Genomic DNA, 14959 nt, shown 5'->3' with positions numbered 1-14959 from the left:
TAAAATTTTTCTATTAATATTATTTATTTTCTGTGCACACATAATTATCCATTCATTTATTCAGTGACTTTATCAAACATGTTTTGTATGCCAAGCACTGTTTTACTTACTAAGGATATACCAATGAAAAAAATCAGACAAATACGTGTACCATCTTGTAAATAATAAGATAATACATTCTTTTGTGGTAGGAGAGAGATCCTAAATATATATGTATATGTACACACATGTATATACATATACATGTATATACATATACATGTATATACATATACATATACGAAATATATAAATAGTATACTTAAAAATTGACAAGTTGTAAAAGAAAATAAAGTCAATAAGTTGTGTCTCTTTCTTTCTAACAAATGTAATTTTAGATAACTTTTCATGTCATATTTCCTTGGCAAGAATGAATAAATCTGAAATTTTGGAAGGCATTCTTAACTTATTATTTCAGTGATTATGCTGATTTCAGTGGGGCATATGTGTTCCTAGAGTAAAAGAGACCAACTGATGGAGCTAAATTTTCAAGGATTTCTTAAAATGTTTTCTACCAAATATCACGATGTCCTTCAGAATTAAATCATGAGCAGCCTAAAAAATTTTTACTTGATTTACATAACAGGTATAATTCCAGAACTGAAGAATAGAAATGTTAAGTCATCTTCCTAATAGAAAGTCACGACATCTCTCCCAGTTTTTGGACTTAAGTCTAAATATCTAAATTCCCTTACCCTTAGAGAAAGTTAAAGTCTCTTGAGGAAGGGCCTTGAAATGCTGCTAGAAGTCTACATCATATGTACTGTAAGCCTTACTTTAAGCCTTCCCCTAGAAGGACTTATAAGCTTAGAGTGACTCTGAACTGCTGGGAAAAAAACCCACAACTTGGGGGTTAAGTTGTCTCTTAATTGACACTAATTATTGAGAACCCAAAAAGCCACTGTAGTTCATTAATCAAATTACAGTCTAATTAAGGTAAGATGACAGATAGAGCATTGGCCAAAGTTTGAAGCACAGTTGGCCCAGTAAGTCCATAGTTACTTGTAGTTACTTTCTTAATTCTTTAATGTTTGATTAGAATAGACATATTTGACAGGGGGAAAAATCCCTACTTGGCTGTTGTTATAAGGAAGAGAAAACTAGAAGCCCCTCCTGACCAAATTCGTGAAGCATAAACAACCTTAAGAGCATGCCACATCCCTAGGGAAATTGCAGACACCACCAAAGACTTGGAAGATTTACAAATCCATTTAAATTGCCTCTTTGTGCAGAAAATGGATAGAACTTGGATTTTTATTATCTTAAGATGTTATTGACTCAAATTGTAGCTGCTTTTCCAGATGTATAATCCTTTCTTAAATAAACATACCCAGCCCCCAGGAATCTGGCATGCAGTCATTGACCTGGAAATTGCTTTGTTCTCTCTAACAACTTACAAGGGCCATAAGAACCAGATTACTTTTACCTGAAAAGACCAATATTAGACAAGAGCTCCACAGTCTTGCCTCAGGGCTATGTTATCTATCCTGCTATTCATTAGAACATAGTCCTTGTCCACAGATATGTCGATCATCTTGATATTAGAATGTCACATTGTTTGGTATGTTTTGACATGAGGATCTTTGGACCAGGATTAACATGGAGCATTAAATATTTTAATTGCCTTAAGCAAATCAGAGATATATCCCAGAAAAATTTAGGGACCCACCACTTCAGTGAAGTTTTTTTGGGGGGTGGTTCAATAGTCTGTAGCATATTACAATATCCAATCTTATGGAAAAGACAAATTTGTGTACCTTGCCCAAGTACAACTATAATAGAAGCACAATGCTTTTATGAACCTAATTTTGAAAACAACATATTCTATTTTGTGTGTGTTAATATGATGCATGTACTGAATAACACACACAGCTACCACATTTGAGGAGAAACAAGGCAAGAGAAAGTTCAGCAGCAAGTTCAAGCTGCTCTTCTACTTGAGAGTAATGATCCAGCAGATCCAACGATACATGAAGTGTCTGTGATAACTATGGATGGTATATGAGCTCTTTTACAAGCCCTAGTAGCAGAATTCCAGCACTGACAGCTAGCATTTTTTAGTAAATCCATGTCCTTTTCTGAAGATATTTATCTCTTTTCAAGAATGAGCCCCCCCTCTGCTAGTGGGCCATCATAGAGAATGAATGGCTAACCAGGGAACATTAAGTGACTATTCAATTTGAGCTGCTCATTAGGAACAGTGTTATCTGACCCTTTAGGACATAAGGCTGTGTACTAAGAGTAGCAATTTATCACTAAGTTCAAATGCTATATAAGAAATTAGGCTCCAGTAGGTCTAAGAAACCACAAGTTTGCATGAACTAATGATCCAGATCCTTTTGGAAAATTCTTCTGTAATATCTCCTCTCTCCTAACCCTCACCTATATTCTCATGTTGATCCCTCTGACCAAATAAGTGAGTAAAAACCTTGTGCCTGGTTTACAGATGGCTTTGCATGATTTTCTGGCATCTACTTCCAATGGATGGCTGCAGAATTACATCCTCACTTGGTTTTGGCCCTGAACAAGAGTGGTGATAGGAAATTCCCTAATTGGGCAGAACTTCAAGCAGCACATTTGGCTTTTTATTTTGGCTTAAATGAAAGATACTTAGAAATTGCACTGATTTGTAGACAGTTGCTAATAGTTTGGGACTGAATGGTAAGAGACTTCAAAAGGACAGGATTGAAAAATGATGACTAGGAAGTCGGAAGAAGACTTATATAGAGGGACCTCTTGGAATGAGCTCAGGGTGTGAGGATATTTGTGTGCCATATGTATGCTCACCAGGAACACACACTCTCAGGGAGGCTCTCAATGACTGGGTGGATAAAGTGAGATATTCTGTGGATGTCAGTCTCTTTTCCCATTCTGCCTAGTGGGTTCATATACCAATTGGCCCTGGACACTAGGATAATGGTTACATAAAGAAGAAATAATATGGACTTCTCTTCACTAACACTGACCTAGCTACTGTTACTGCTGAGTGCTTAACCTTTTAAAAACAGACTGACGTTGAGACATCGATGTGGTGTAAGCTTTATCACAATGAATCCCTTACCTTATGGAAGAGGCAACAATTTATTCACTAAAATAAAAATGATTCCAAAAGAAAAGAAAGTTAGATAGGAATTCTCTTAATTACTTCTGGATAGTTTGCTAGTCTTTGAGCTGATTAAATTTAAAGGTATCAATTCTATTTGTTTAAGGAACACTAATTGCTCTTGGCATGCATTGGTGAACAGTTACTTTAAATTATTAGTTGTGGACACCTATAATCAAATCCCTACAGAAGGCAAGGCTTTGGATCACTCTGTATTTGTTGTCATAAAACATTTCATGAACATATTTTACTATATTAACATAAACTGGTAAATGCACATAGCAACTCACCCTAAGGGCATGGCATTAGTGTTAAGAGAATATAATGTTAGATAGAGCAAATGCATTGATACAAGCTAATGAAGCGGAGAATTCCAGTTCAGTATGCTGGCTTGAGGAAATGAGAGTGACTCTGACAGGTTGCTTTTTTGGTTGACTGAAACCTTTACCAAAGATAGTTTACACTAAATGAAGTTGAAATGTCAGAACTTCCTTGGTATACTGGAGAAGGCGCTGTCTAAAAGAATTTAGAAGGATTGGAATAATGGAATGGACTTACTGTGTTAAGTAAGACCTACTCCCCTGCCTGCTAAAATATGCCTACTGGGAGCACGGAGGAGGACATTCCCTCCACTAAGGCTAAGAGAAATTTAGTAGCATTTATTATGATGTAATATAATTTTACCAATGAATATCAGTAAAATCATCACCCAACATGGAAACTAAAACACTGGTGATACTCACAGGTTTTCCCAATGGGTATCATATTGTTTGAAATATCTTTGTACTTACTTTTTAACTCAATATTTTATTTGGAAGATGATACCAATTTTTGTTGCATTAATTTATTTTGACTACTGTATATGACATTTTTCTGTGTGAATAAGTAGCTATTTTTTCTCCCTCCATATATTGTTGTGTCCAGGTTTTTGTTACTGTGAACACTGTTGTCTCCACTGATGATGAACATTGTTCCTTATATATATTTCTAAGAGTTTCTCTTGGGTATACATGTAGAAGAATAATTTTGGTTTTGAGCATGTGAATAGTTAAGATAATCTAACTATTCCAAGGCGGCTGTGCCACCACAAATCTGAATGAATATTGCTGGTCTATATCTAGTCTGTCACATGGAATGTGATACTACTTGATTTTTGCCATTCAAATTGATGTAAAAATAGTATTTCATGAAATTCCTGATTTGCATTTCCTTAATTATTAATCAGGTTGAACTTCTCTTCAAATATGTAATAGAAAAAAACTTTCCCCTTTTGTGAAATCTCTTTTTCCATTTGCCTAATTTTATTAGTTTGTCTCTTTAATATTAATTTATGGGAGATATTTATATATTACTTATACTAGTATTTTGTTGGTTATGTGTGATATTTCATGATTGTTATAAATTTAACAAGTCATATTTATTCTTTCCATTCATGATACCATGGATAAATCTTCAGGGCATTAGGCTAAGTGAAATAAGTCAGACAGAGAAAGACAAACACTGGATGATATCACTTATAATGTGGAATCTAAAACAAACAAAAATAAACAAAACCAAGGTCATAGATACAAGAACAAAATGGTGGTTGCCAGAGGCAGGAAGCGGGATATGGGGTGAGTGAAATAGGGGGGAAAAGAAGTTATATTTAAATAAAATAACATGGAATTTTTGTCATAGCATAGTAAATTAGCTATTTTTAAAAGTATTTTTTGGATATTTAAATTGAAACATTTGTTCTGTTTTAGGAGATAATATTTAAATTTTGTTTTTCACCTAGTCTCATGGACTTTGAATAATAAAATAATTTAACCATTTGTATTTATTTTATAAAGTATATGTACAGAAAGAAAACCACTTGTATTTGTTTTTGTAAACAATATATACATTGAACTTTTTATGCTTTCTTGGTTTTCTTTTCTTTTATTTTAACTCTATATGAAAATGTCCCTTAGTGATATAGAAGACATACTCTTATTTTGAAATCTCCTTGTTGCTATTGTTAACTTTTCAACAACGTAGTGAAATTCACATTTCTCCTAAATATTAACTGAAATAATTTCACAATAAACACAGGCAAATCTTAACGAAAAAATTTAGCCAGCTTCTCTTTTCCCTTACAGAATCACTGGACATTCTGATAACAATGATCTTAAGTCAGCTAAGGTAAAATTGAATTATGTTAATGCCGTCTATTCAAGGAGGTAAAGATTTTCGTTAGGTAGAAAAAGTTATTAAAAATTGAAATAAAAGCAAAATACTAGAGCTTAAAAGTCACCTTTGTGTAATACCTCATTCTGGGCTAATGATGAAACATTAATTATGCTAATAAACTTCCCACATTCATATAAACTTGTATTCACTTAGCAAAACAAATCTCTGAAGTCTTGGCAAGTTTTTCAGTACTAATACTAGTTAATTCCATGGAATTGTTTGTAAACTATGGATAATATTTGTTTACTTTCAGAGTTCTGGGCTTCTGTAAAGCTCTCACACATGATAGTATGGGCTTCTAGGGTTAATGTTAAACTTGGCTGAGACACTTCATGAAAGTGAATATGTCATTTGACCTCTTGGTGACTCTGTGGCCTCATTAATAAACTGGAGTTTATGTTGAAACACTGCTGGGAGTAGGATGATGTAATTGGCTCCACAGCACCCTCCTAACAGATCATCAAAGATGCCTGGTGCCTAAAACAAACTACCAGAAAAATAACAACGACAAGGAAATCCTTCAAATCTGAAGAATTAACAATAGCTGATAGAATCTTGCAAACACTCAGAATGTTAACTTGAGGTACCAAATCTAAAACAATGGCCAGTCTGTTTCTATATAGAATTCGTTCTTCTATGTTTTTTCCATGAAACTTTCCTACAGCTCTTTGCATCAATATTCTCCACCTTCAGGTTTAAACAGAAAAATAAATTTTGGGCTTTTTGCCAGCTAACTTGGACATGGTCATGTAAACATCAACTTTTTCTCTCTTTTTTTTTTTGCATATCTGTCTTAAATATTTAACTGTAAGTTAATTGGGGAAGCAAAAGTGGATACTGTATGTACAACTATTTCAGTCAGAATTTTAGTAATTGCATTATTCATTGTTATTTTTCCAAATATACAGACTTATAAGAAGCAAGATGAACACACAATCCTTCAAATTGACTTGTCGGAAGTACTGAATTGGCCCGTGAACCTTTTAATCAAATTTCATTCAGCAGAAGCATCGACATATGCATGGAAGAAAACGTTATCAGAGATTTAAAACACATTTTTAACTCCCTTTTTTGTAAGAGCTGAAAAACAGCTGCAAGACAGAGCTAGTAAGATAACTCTAGACTATTCTTACCCTGTCAAACAACTTTAACTTGTATATGAATTGGTTTTCCTGTTAACCAATTCCTTAATCCATTTTGGAAGTTTCAAGGGGTCTTTAAAAATTCAAGAATTAGATATGTTTTGTGAGAGCAGCCTTCTGAGAGCATGAAAGCTCTGTGATTGCTTTCTCTTTAGGTCTGGAAACTAACAGACCGTTTGGGAGTCAGAGCTGACAAAGACTGGAGCCTGGCTTGGAATTTAGTGGGAAGAGTGTTTAGAAAGTGAACAAAACTGGAATTTATAAGCTGCACAAAATTAGCTGGTGTGACTGTTTACATTAAATGTCTCCATAGTCCTGCAGGTCCAGTGACGTCCTCCAACTTCCTGCAGCTAAAATAAGACTCATGTCATCCTTGACAAGTCTTATTACAAAACATAATTCCGATTGCTTTATATAAGTTAAATAACAAGATTACAACAAAACCTTGGAGGTAGAAGCTGAAACCATATTTTTAAAAGTGTTTCTCCTTTTCTGTTAAAAAAAATAAGTAACTGGTGAACAAAGAAAAACTGGTAACAAGACTAAGAGAGAAGGAGAAACAGGCAACAGAGATACTCATATTCGAAGACAGGTGCTTGGTAAATACTACCTGGCGGAAATGATTAATATTTTCCTCTGGTTACAGTGCCTGGTGCTTTGAAAGTTAGGGGCCCAGAGGGTAATCCTCACTCCTAAGTATCAGTAATTCAGTCGAGGTGCCTTTTTTAGGACCTTCTGTTGCAATGTCATAGACTTCAGATTTCTTTTAGTGTTTTGGTCACAGAAAGAAAATGCCAAGTTCTGCTTTACAGTCAGCACGTTGTTCCAGTCCTAGGGTTCTCTGATCAAGCTGCCAGTCAAACATTCAGTGAGTTCCTAATTGTCTCTAAGCTCATATAATAAATAATGGGAGAAATGAAAAAAAAGAAAGGCTATGGTTCTTACTTAAGAATAAAATAGTCTAGCAGGGAGGAGTACACATAAAATATTTTAAAGAAACAGCTAAGTTAGTGTATTTTTATGTGTTTCACTGATGGTGGCCTTTGAATAAAAAAGCTTAGATTGATTCCATTCTCACATAGTCCAGTGTGTCAGTGTGTGTGGAAGTGGGGTTGGTTAGGGGTGGAAGTAGGTGTCTGTTCCACATGGCCACTCCCTCTGTAGGAGTCCCTTGTATATTCTCTGCCTTGGGTGGAGATCTGTGCTAGGGAGAGGGCACTAGGCATCCCATTTTAAGTGGGGTTGGGGCTGAAGGGTAGTAGGATGGGTTCCAGGCACAGTCCCATGACTTGGGTGTCACTACTATTGGTCAGCAAGAGATGTGCTGGCTGTTCTCAGGGGGACATTTTCTCTGGTCCACAATGAGAAGAGCAACTATTAAAGCTCTTTGGTATTGTTGATTTACTGTGCCATCTTACTTGGAGGTTGGACCTCAAAGTGCTGGTCTGGCTCCCCAGTGGTATTGACAGAGTTTTGTTTTTTTTTCTAACTTTGTTCTTTCAGTTTTATTTTATATTGGTTTTAGCTGTACTACTTAGTGGTTAGACAATGATATACTTTCCACAGTGTCCCTCCAATATTTCTAGTACCCTAACGGGCATCATACATAGTTATCACAACATAGACTATATTTCTTATGCTTTTCTTACTTCCCCATGACTATTGTGTAACTACTCATTTATACATCTTAATCCCTTTACCTCTTTCACCTATACCCCCAACCCACCCTGCCTTCTGGCATCCTTTATTCAGCACTGACAGAACCTCTTATGAAGAGCTAGGGGATTCCTTAAGCAGGTTTTGCTTCTGTCCAATTGATCCCTCTACGTGGGACCCCTCAGTTCCTGGTTGTGGCCCTTCCCCCTCACTATTTCTCTCCAATATTTCCCAGAATTTGATACATTTATCTAGTTTCCAAGGGACAAGAAAAACTAAACCTTGTTGATCAGCAATGTATTTATTTTTTCCATTATCATTGTTCCTTAGCTGGACTACCACTTTTGAAAACAACAGCCAAGAATCTGACTTTTGTTTTCTGATTCTCTTCTGAAGCAATGAAATGTCTCATAACTTCAAAAAATGTAGTGGAAATTAAGGGGAAACTACTCTGGTTAATTAATAAATATATTATCCTTCTATAGTTATATTGAATCATTTCATGTACAATTAAGAAATAGGCCATTTCCCATAGCAAAGAGACGTGTAGTGTGAGATAAAAAAAGAAATGAGAAATCAGGAGGTCTTCATTCATGTCTCAGCATATTGGTCATATTAATGTCTATCAACTCTAGATCTTATTTCTTAAAAAATATGTGTAATAATACACATTATGCCTTCTAGTTGGGAGGTGGTATTGGAATTGAAAGCCTCTCTGTTTTGAATTTAGTCTCTACCAATTAGCTGTGAGATTTGCCAATTATAGTCTTCCTAAACTCCAGCCCCAGTTCCCACCACAGGGTTGTATTTAGGATTACATACAATTATATATAATTTGTGTGTGTGTGTGTGTGTGTGTGTGTGTATCCCTAACACATAATCAAATTATTCAATAATTTTTAACTATTGTTATTACTACTACCTCACCCCATGTCAGGAGCAAGTGAATTTATGCCCAAAAAAATATGATATAAACTATAATATTCTATAATTCCACACAATCATTTTTTAGATATTTTAATTGTTTCTTTTCCCTTAAGATCAATTATATATGATCCTGTGTTTGTGAACTTGGGCTACACCATTTTCTTCCCTTGAATGTGACTTAGTGTAATCATTATGAATATCTACTTGACATATTACACTAACTCTCACAGCAGCTCTAATTATTTTTTGAGTTTGTTCACTTTCTAAATATGCTTTCCTATGTTTCAGCTAGTAATGCTTCAATGAACATAGGGGAGTAGAATCCTCTTTGAAATATCTCTTTGGATAGCTAACCAGAAGTAGAATTACTGGGTCATGTGGTAGATCTATTTTTAATTTTTGAGGAAACTTTTTTTCTGTTTTCCATAATAGTGGCACCCATTTACAGTCCCACCAACAGTGCACAAGGGTTCCCTTTACTCCACATTCTCACCAGCAATTATCTGCTGGCTTTTTGATATAGTCATTTTAACGGTGGTAAAGTAGTAAGTATCTCATGGTTTTGAGTTGAATTTTTTTGATGATTAGTAATGTTGGGTACCTTTGCATATACATGGAGACCATTTATTTTATTAAAAAAATTTTTTTTGTTATCCTATTACAGTTTTCCCACTATTTCTCTCTTTGCCCTCCTCCACACAGCCCACCCCCGGCTCGCACCATCAATCTCCACACTGTTGTTCATGTCCATGGGTCATTCATATGTGTCCTTTGACTAGTCCCTTCCCCTTCTTTCCATAATTATCCCCATTTAAATATATTCTTTGAGAAAAATGTCTATTCAGGTCCTTCGCCCATTTTTTATTTGGATTATTTGTTTTGTTTTGCTATCAAGTTTTATGAGTTCCTTACTTATTGTGGACATTAATCCTTAATCAGATATGTGGTTTGCAAATATTTTTTCCATTCCAGAGGTTGCCTTTTTATTTTGTTGAGAAATGTTTTAGGTTGATGTAGGAGTACCGCTGTTTATTTTTTCTTTTGTTGCTTGTGCTTTGGGTGTCATATTTGTAAAATCATTGCCAAGATCAATGTCGAGGAGATTTTTCCCGATATTTATTCTAGGGATAGTATGGTTTCAGACCTTACATTTAAGTCTTTAACCCATATTAAGTTCATTTGATTTGTGAGTAGTCTATGATAGGGGTCCAATTTCATTCTTTTGCATATAAATATTCATTTTATCCAACACCATTTATTGAAGAGAGTATCTTCTTTTTCACTGAGTATTCTTAGCTCCCTTGTCAAATATTAGTTGACCACATATGTGTGGGTTTATTTCTGGGTTCTAATTCTATTACATTGGTTTATGTGTCTGTTTTATGCCAATACTATACCGTTTTGATTACTTTGCTTTGTAATATAGTTTGCAATTGGGAAGTATGATACCACCAGCTTTGTTTTTTCTCAGGATTTTTTGGGTATATGGGGTCTTTTGTGATTCTAGATAAATTTTAGAATTTTTTTTTATTTTGTAGAAAAGTTATTGGAATCCTGATAAAGATTGTTTTGAATCTATAGATTACTTCTGATAGTGTGGAGATCAAAATAATTTTTAAAATAATATTAAACATAATTCTACCAATTCATGAACATGTGATATTTTTCCATTTGTGTCTTCAGTTCATTTTATCAATGTTTTAGTTTTTGCTTTACAGATCTTTTACTTCCTTAAATTTATCTTTTGAATTTTATTTTTCTTGATGCTGATGTAAATGGGATTGTTTTCTTAATTTTTTTCAGATTATTTGTTTTCAGATAATTTATTTATTTTTTGCCTCATTGTTCTATCTTGGACTTCCAGCATAATGTTGACTAGGACTGGTGAGAGAGGGCATGCTTGTCTTATTCCTAAACTTAGAAGAAAAGTTAAAAAAAAGATTTTATTTATTTTATTTTTAGAGAGGGAAGAAGGGGAGAGAGGGAAACATTAATGTGTGGTTGCCTCTCGAGCGCCCCCTACTGGGGACCTGGCCCACATCCCAGGCATGTGCCCTGACTGGGAATCGAACTGGTGACCCTTATGCTTCACAGACTGGCGGTCAATCTATTGAGCCACACCAGCCAGGGCAGAAGAAAAGCTTTTAACCTTTCATTATTGAGTATGATGCTCACTATGAGCTTCTCATAAATCGCCTTCACTATGTTGAAGCATATTGCTTATAAACCCAATTTGTTGAAAACTTTTATCATGAATTGATGTTGAATTTTGTCAAATGCTTTTTATGCATTAATGAGATGATCATATGATGTTTATCTTTTATCCTATTAATATAATGTGTAACATTTATTGATTTGCATATGTTGAACCAACCTTGTATACCAGGAATGAATCTCTTTTGCCATGTTAGGTAACACATTCACAGGTTCTGGGGATGAGCACATGGATATATTTGGGGCGGGGGTGGGGTGCGGCTGTTCTCCTGTCTACCACACCAATAAAACAAGATAGTCCAAGAACCCACCAAAGCTTGGGAGAGGAAGTATTAACTCTAAACAAGACCAGGCTTCAAGAAGCCTGATGCTAACTCAAAAGGGTAAAAACCAAGAAAATATTCCCTGCCTTTTACTGCCCCTTACTTCTCTTTCCATGGATAAGAAACTTCTGTTAGTAAGCCTGGGAGGAGGGGAAAAGTACAAGGTGGGAAAGTAGGAAAGAAATGAATCACTTGTTCCTGCTTTCACATCCTAAAGTTCCCACCTAGAACCATGTGGTGTTGAGGAAGATATGAAACTTTTATTTTAAATAAAGGTCAGAGTTAATCATTATTACAGAATGAACATTGTAATTGGTTACTCAAAGTTACCAAAGAATTATTTTTGTATATCTGAAGTGACCAGACAAGTCATGCCCAGGACTTATCTAAGGGTAGTAAAAAACTGGCCCCACAAGTAGATTTGAATATGTAGTGCCACTGGGGAAGGAGATGGGAGAACTACCCTGTTTCCCTATTGAACCTTGAAGGTTATGCTTCTTTGACATAATACTTATATAATATAACCTTAACTTTAATTGTCTTATGCATATGAAAAACTTAATGATTCAAAGATGACAAAGTTAACATTTGTCTGGAAAATTAAGAAGCCATTATCCTGAACTATAGCTGGAAATTTTAATACTGGCATTTTTCCATGATAAGAAATGGTTTAAGTGCTAGGAAAAGAGAAAGAAATGAACACAGAAACTGTAGAGAAGTAATTGCTGATAGTGTAAGCAAAAATAGAAACAACAGAAGTGGCAAATAAAGAAACACTGGTAGCCACATAAAGTGATAGTAAAATGCATAAATTGCCATTGGGGAAAAGAGAAGAGAATGTATTAATAAAAACAGAAGTACAATTTGCAGGCATTTACTAAAAGGGTACACTTAAACACCCTCTTGATATTAAGGTCATTAACAAAAGCATGTTGATTAAATAGCATGCCTCTTTTGACTGTTCCATGAAGGGCCACTTCTCCCTTCATACCTCAATTATCTCTAAAATCTTCCTTGTTCTACAGCACAATACTACACTGATGTTCATTATATTTTGACCTCACACAAAAGGAAGGATACTTTTTTGAACGTATAGCATTCTCTCTAGCAGGAATATGAATAACGCATTTTAGATAAATAGCCATAACAATTTTCAAATAAAAGAACAGTTTCACTGTAGTAAGCACATCCGATATGGCTCCCAATAATTCTTCTCTCCTGGAATTCTTGTCCTTATTCATTGAATTAGGGCTTGCTCTGAGTGACCAATAGAATAAAGTGGAAGTGATGAAGTATGATTTTGAAGATTAAAAAGTTGTACAACTTCTGCCTTAGCCTCTTGGATCACTTGCTGTGGGGGTAGCAAGCCACTGGCCCATGAGAATGCTCCAGCAGTCCTGTGGGGAGGCCCATGTGCAAAGGAACTGTATCCTCCAGCCAAGGGCCAGCATTAATTTGCCATGCACCTGAAAAAAAGACACTGGTAATGGACCATATAGCCCCAGCCAAGTCCTCTGATAACTGTGGCACCTACACCTTGAGACCTAAACACCAAGGGAGCCACTACTGAATTTCTGATCCAAAGAACTGTGACAGATTATAAATGGCTGTTTCTGTTATAAACCACTATTGTGACACACTAATAAATATTGAATATATTCATACTCAAAAAGTAAAATATCAATCAGCTATGCAATTAATAGATATAGTACAATTTATTCTTCAGATATTACAAGTGACTGATCTGGTAATGTAATTATGTTTTATTTATTTTAATATTGATTTTTTTTGCATGACTTAATCTATTCTACTAAAAAGATTGAATGGTAGCTATTGGAAGAAAAATATCTGCAAGCCCTCAGACTGTTACCAATGGTCACACAACCATTTGACATATCATTGGGTATTTCTAATCTATTTAAATAAGAGCTTTATTTCAGCAGAAATGTTTTAAATGTCTAGAAAAGAAAGATTGGGTTTCTTTAAAAATTATTTCAATTCTTATAAAATAGATACACACATATGTATATACATACATTATAATATATTAATAGATATACAGGGTAGGGCCAAAAGTAGGTTACGGTTATGAGTATGTGAAACATAGTATATTCTTTTATTATTTGTTATTTATTATAATATTTTCCGAACAAAAAACTGTAAACTTTCTTTTCCCCACCCTGTATATCCTAGTTTAAATCTGTTGGCCTCTCCTCACAATGACTGGACTACGTGTAATACAGTAAGAGAAGAAAAGAAAAGCAGGTAGTTCAGCTAAGCACAATGCAGAGCAAGTAATTCATCATTACAGAGCAATTACCCTTTAATTTTTTCATTCCCTTAAGGGAGAACAGAAATCAGTTCATTTTGATAGTGGAACAACCTGATTATCTCTTTTCTCTCTCTTTTTTAATAAACACAGTCTCCTTCAACCCCTTTCCCATTTATAAAACATCTATATTTTCTTTCTATGCTTTATCTCTCTGAAATTTTGACTGCCGGTCAAGAGATCCATAATAATGGGTGGACCAAAGTGGTTGTATCTATTTTCTAAAACTTAGGAATAGTTTTGATAGTATTTCACAAATATTTTCCCCTGTCTCAATAAATATGTAGACAGTTCATTTATAATCAACTCATCACTTGTCATAGTCCTAAACAATTACTTGAGACTCAGCAAATACTTATTTAAATGAAAAATAGAAACTTTAGTCAATTACATTAATGAATTTTTATAATGTACAAGTACATATCTAATTAATTTAAGGAATAAAACCTTTTTAATATACAGTTCTTGCCTTCTGGAAGCTTACCTTCTAATACTTGAAACTAGATATAGATAGAAGATGATTCTATTTGGTGCTTATAGCACCAAACAAAAGATATTAGAGGTTATACATGGTTATTTTAAAAAGGAAAAATAGACTTTAAAAAATAAGGATGGCAGTTTAATCTTGAAATTAATTTTTGTTTAGTTTTTCATGTGTTTTTTTAAATTCATTTCTAAAAAATTAGGTAAATACTAAAAAAAACTTACCAATTGTCTTGTCCCAAATTGTTGAAACTATTTGGATTTTACTATATTCAACTAACATTTTCTAAAAGAAAAAAATTTTCCTTGAGATTACAGCAAGTGATGTCTGAGTTGGATGTTAGTGTTATTTAATATATCAGTGAAACAGTCATTGATAGTCTTGTTCACTTTGGGTTCAGAGAAACGACTCAGAGGCCACTATGGGACTATGGCAAGAGAAATTAGAGCAGCTGGAAAGAGGCCCATCCATTGAATACCTTTGGAATGACTTGGGTATAGACAAACTCATTCTCTTTGGTTTGAAACTTAC

Source organism: Pteronotus mesoamericanus, unplaced genomic scaffold (genome assembly GCF_021234165.1).
Source record: "Pteronotus mesoamericanus isolate MK-2021 breed Mesoamerican mustached bat unplaced genomic scaffold, CSHL_Meso_final contig_73, whole genome shotgun sequence".
Taxonomy (NCBI): domain Eukaryota; kingdom Metazoa; phylum Chordata; class Mammalia; order Chiroptera; family Mormoopidae; genus Pteronotus; species Pteronotus mesoamericanus.
This window is presented reverse-complemented; position numbering follows the sequence as displayed.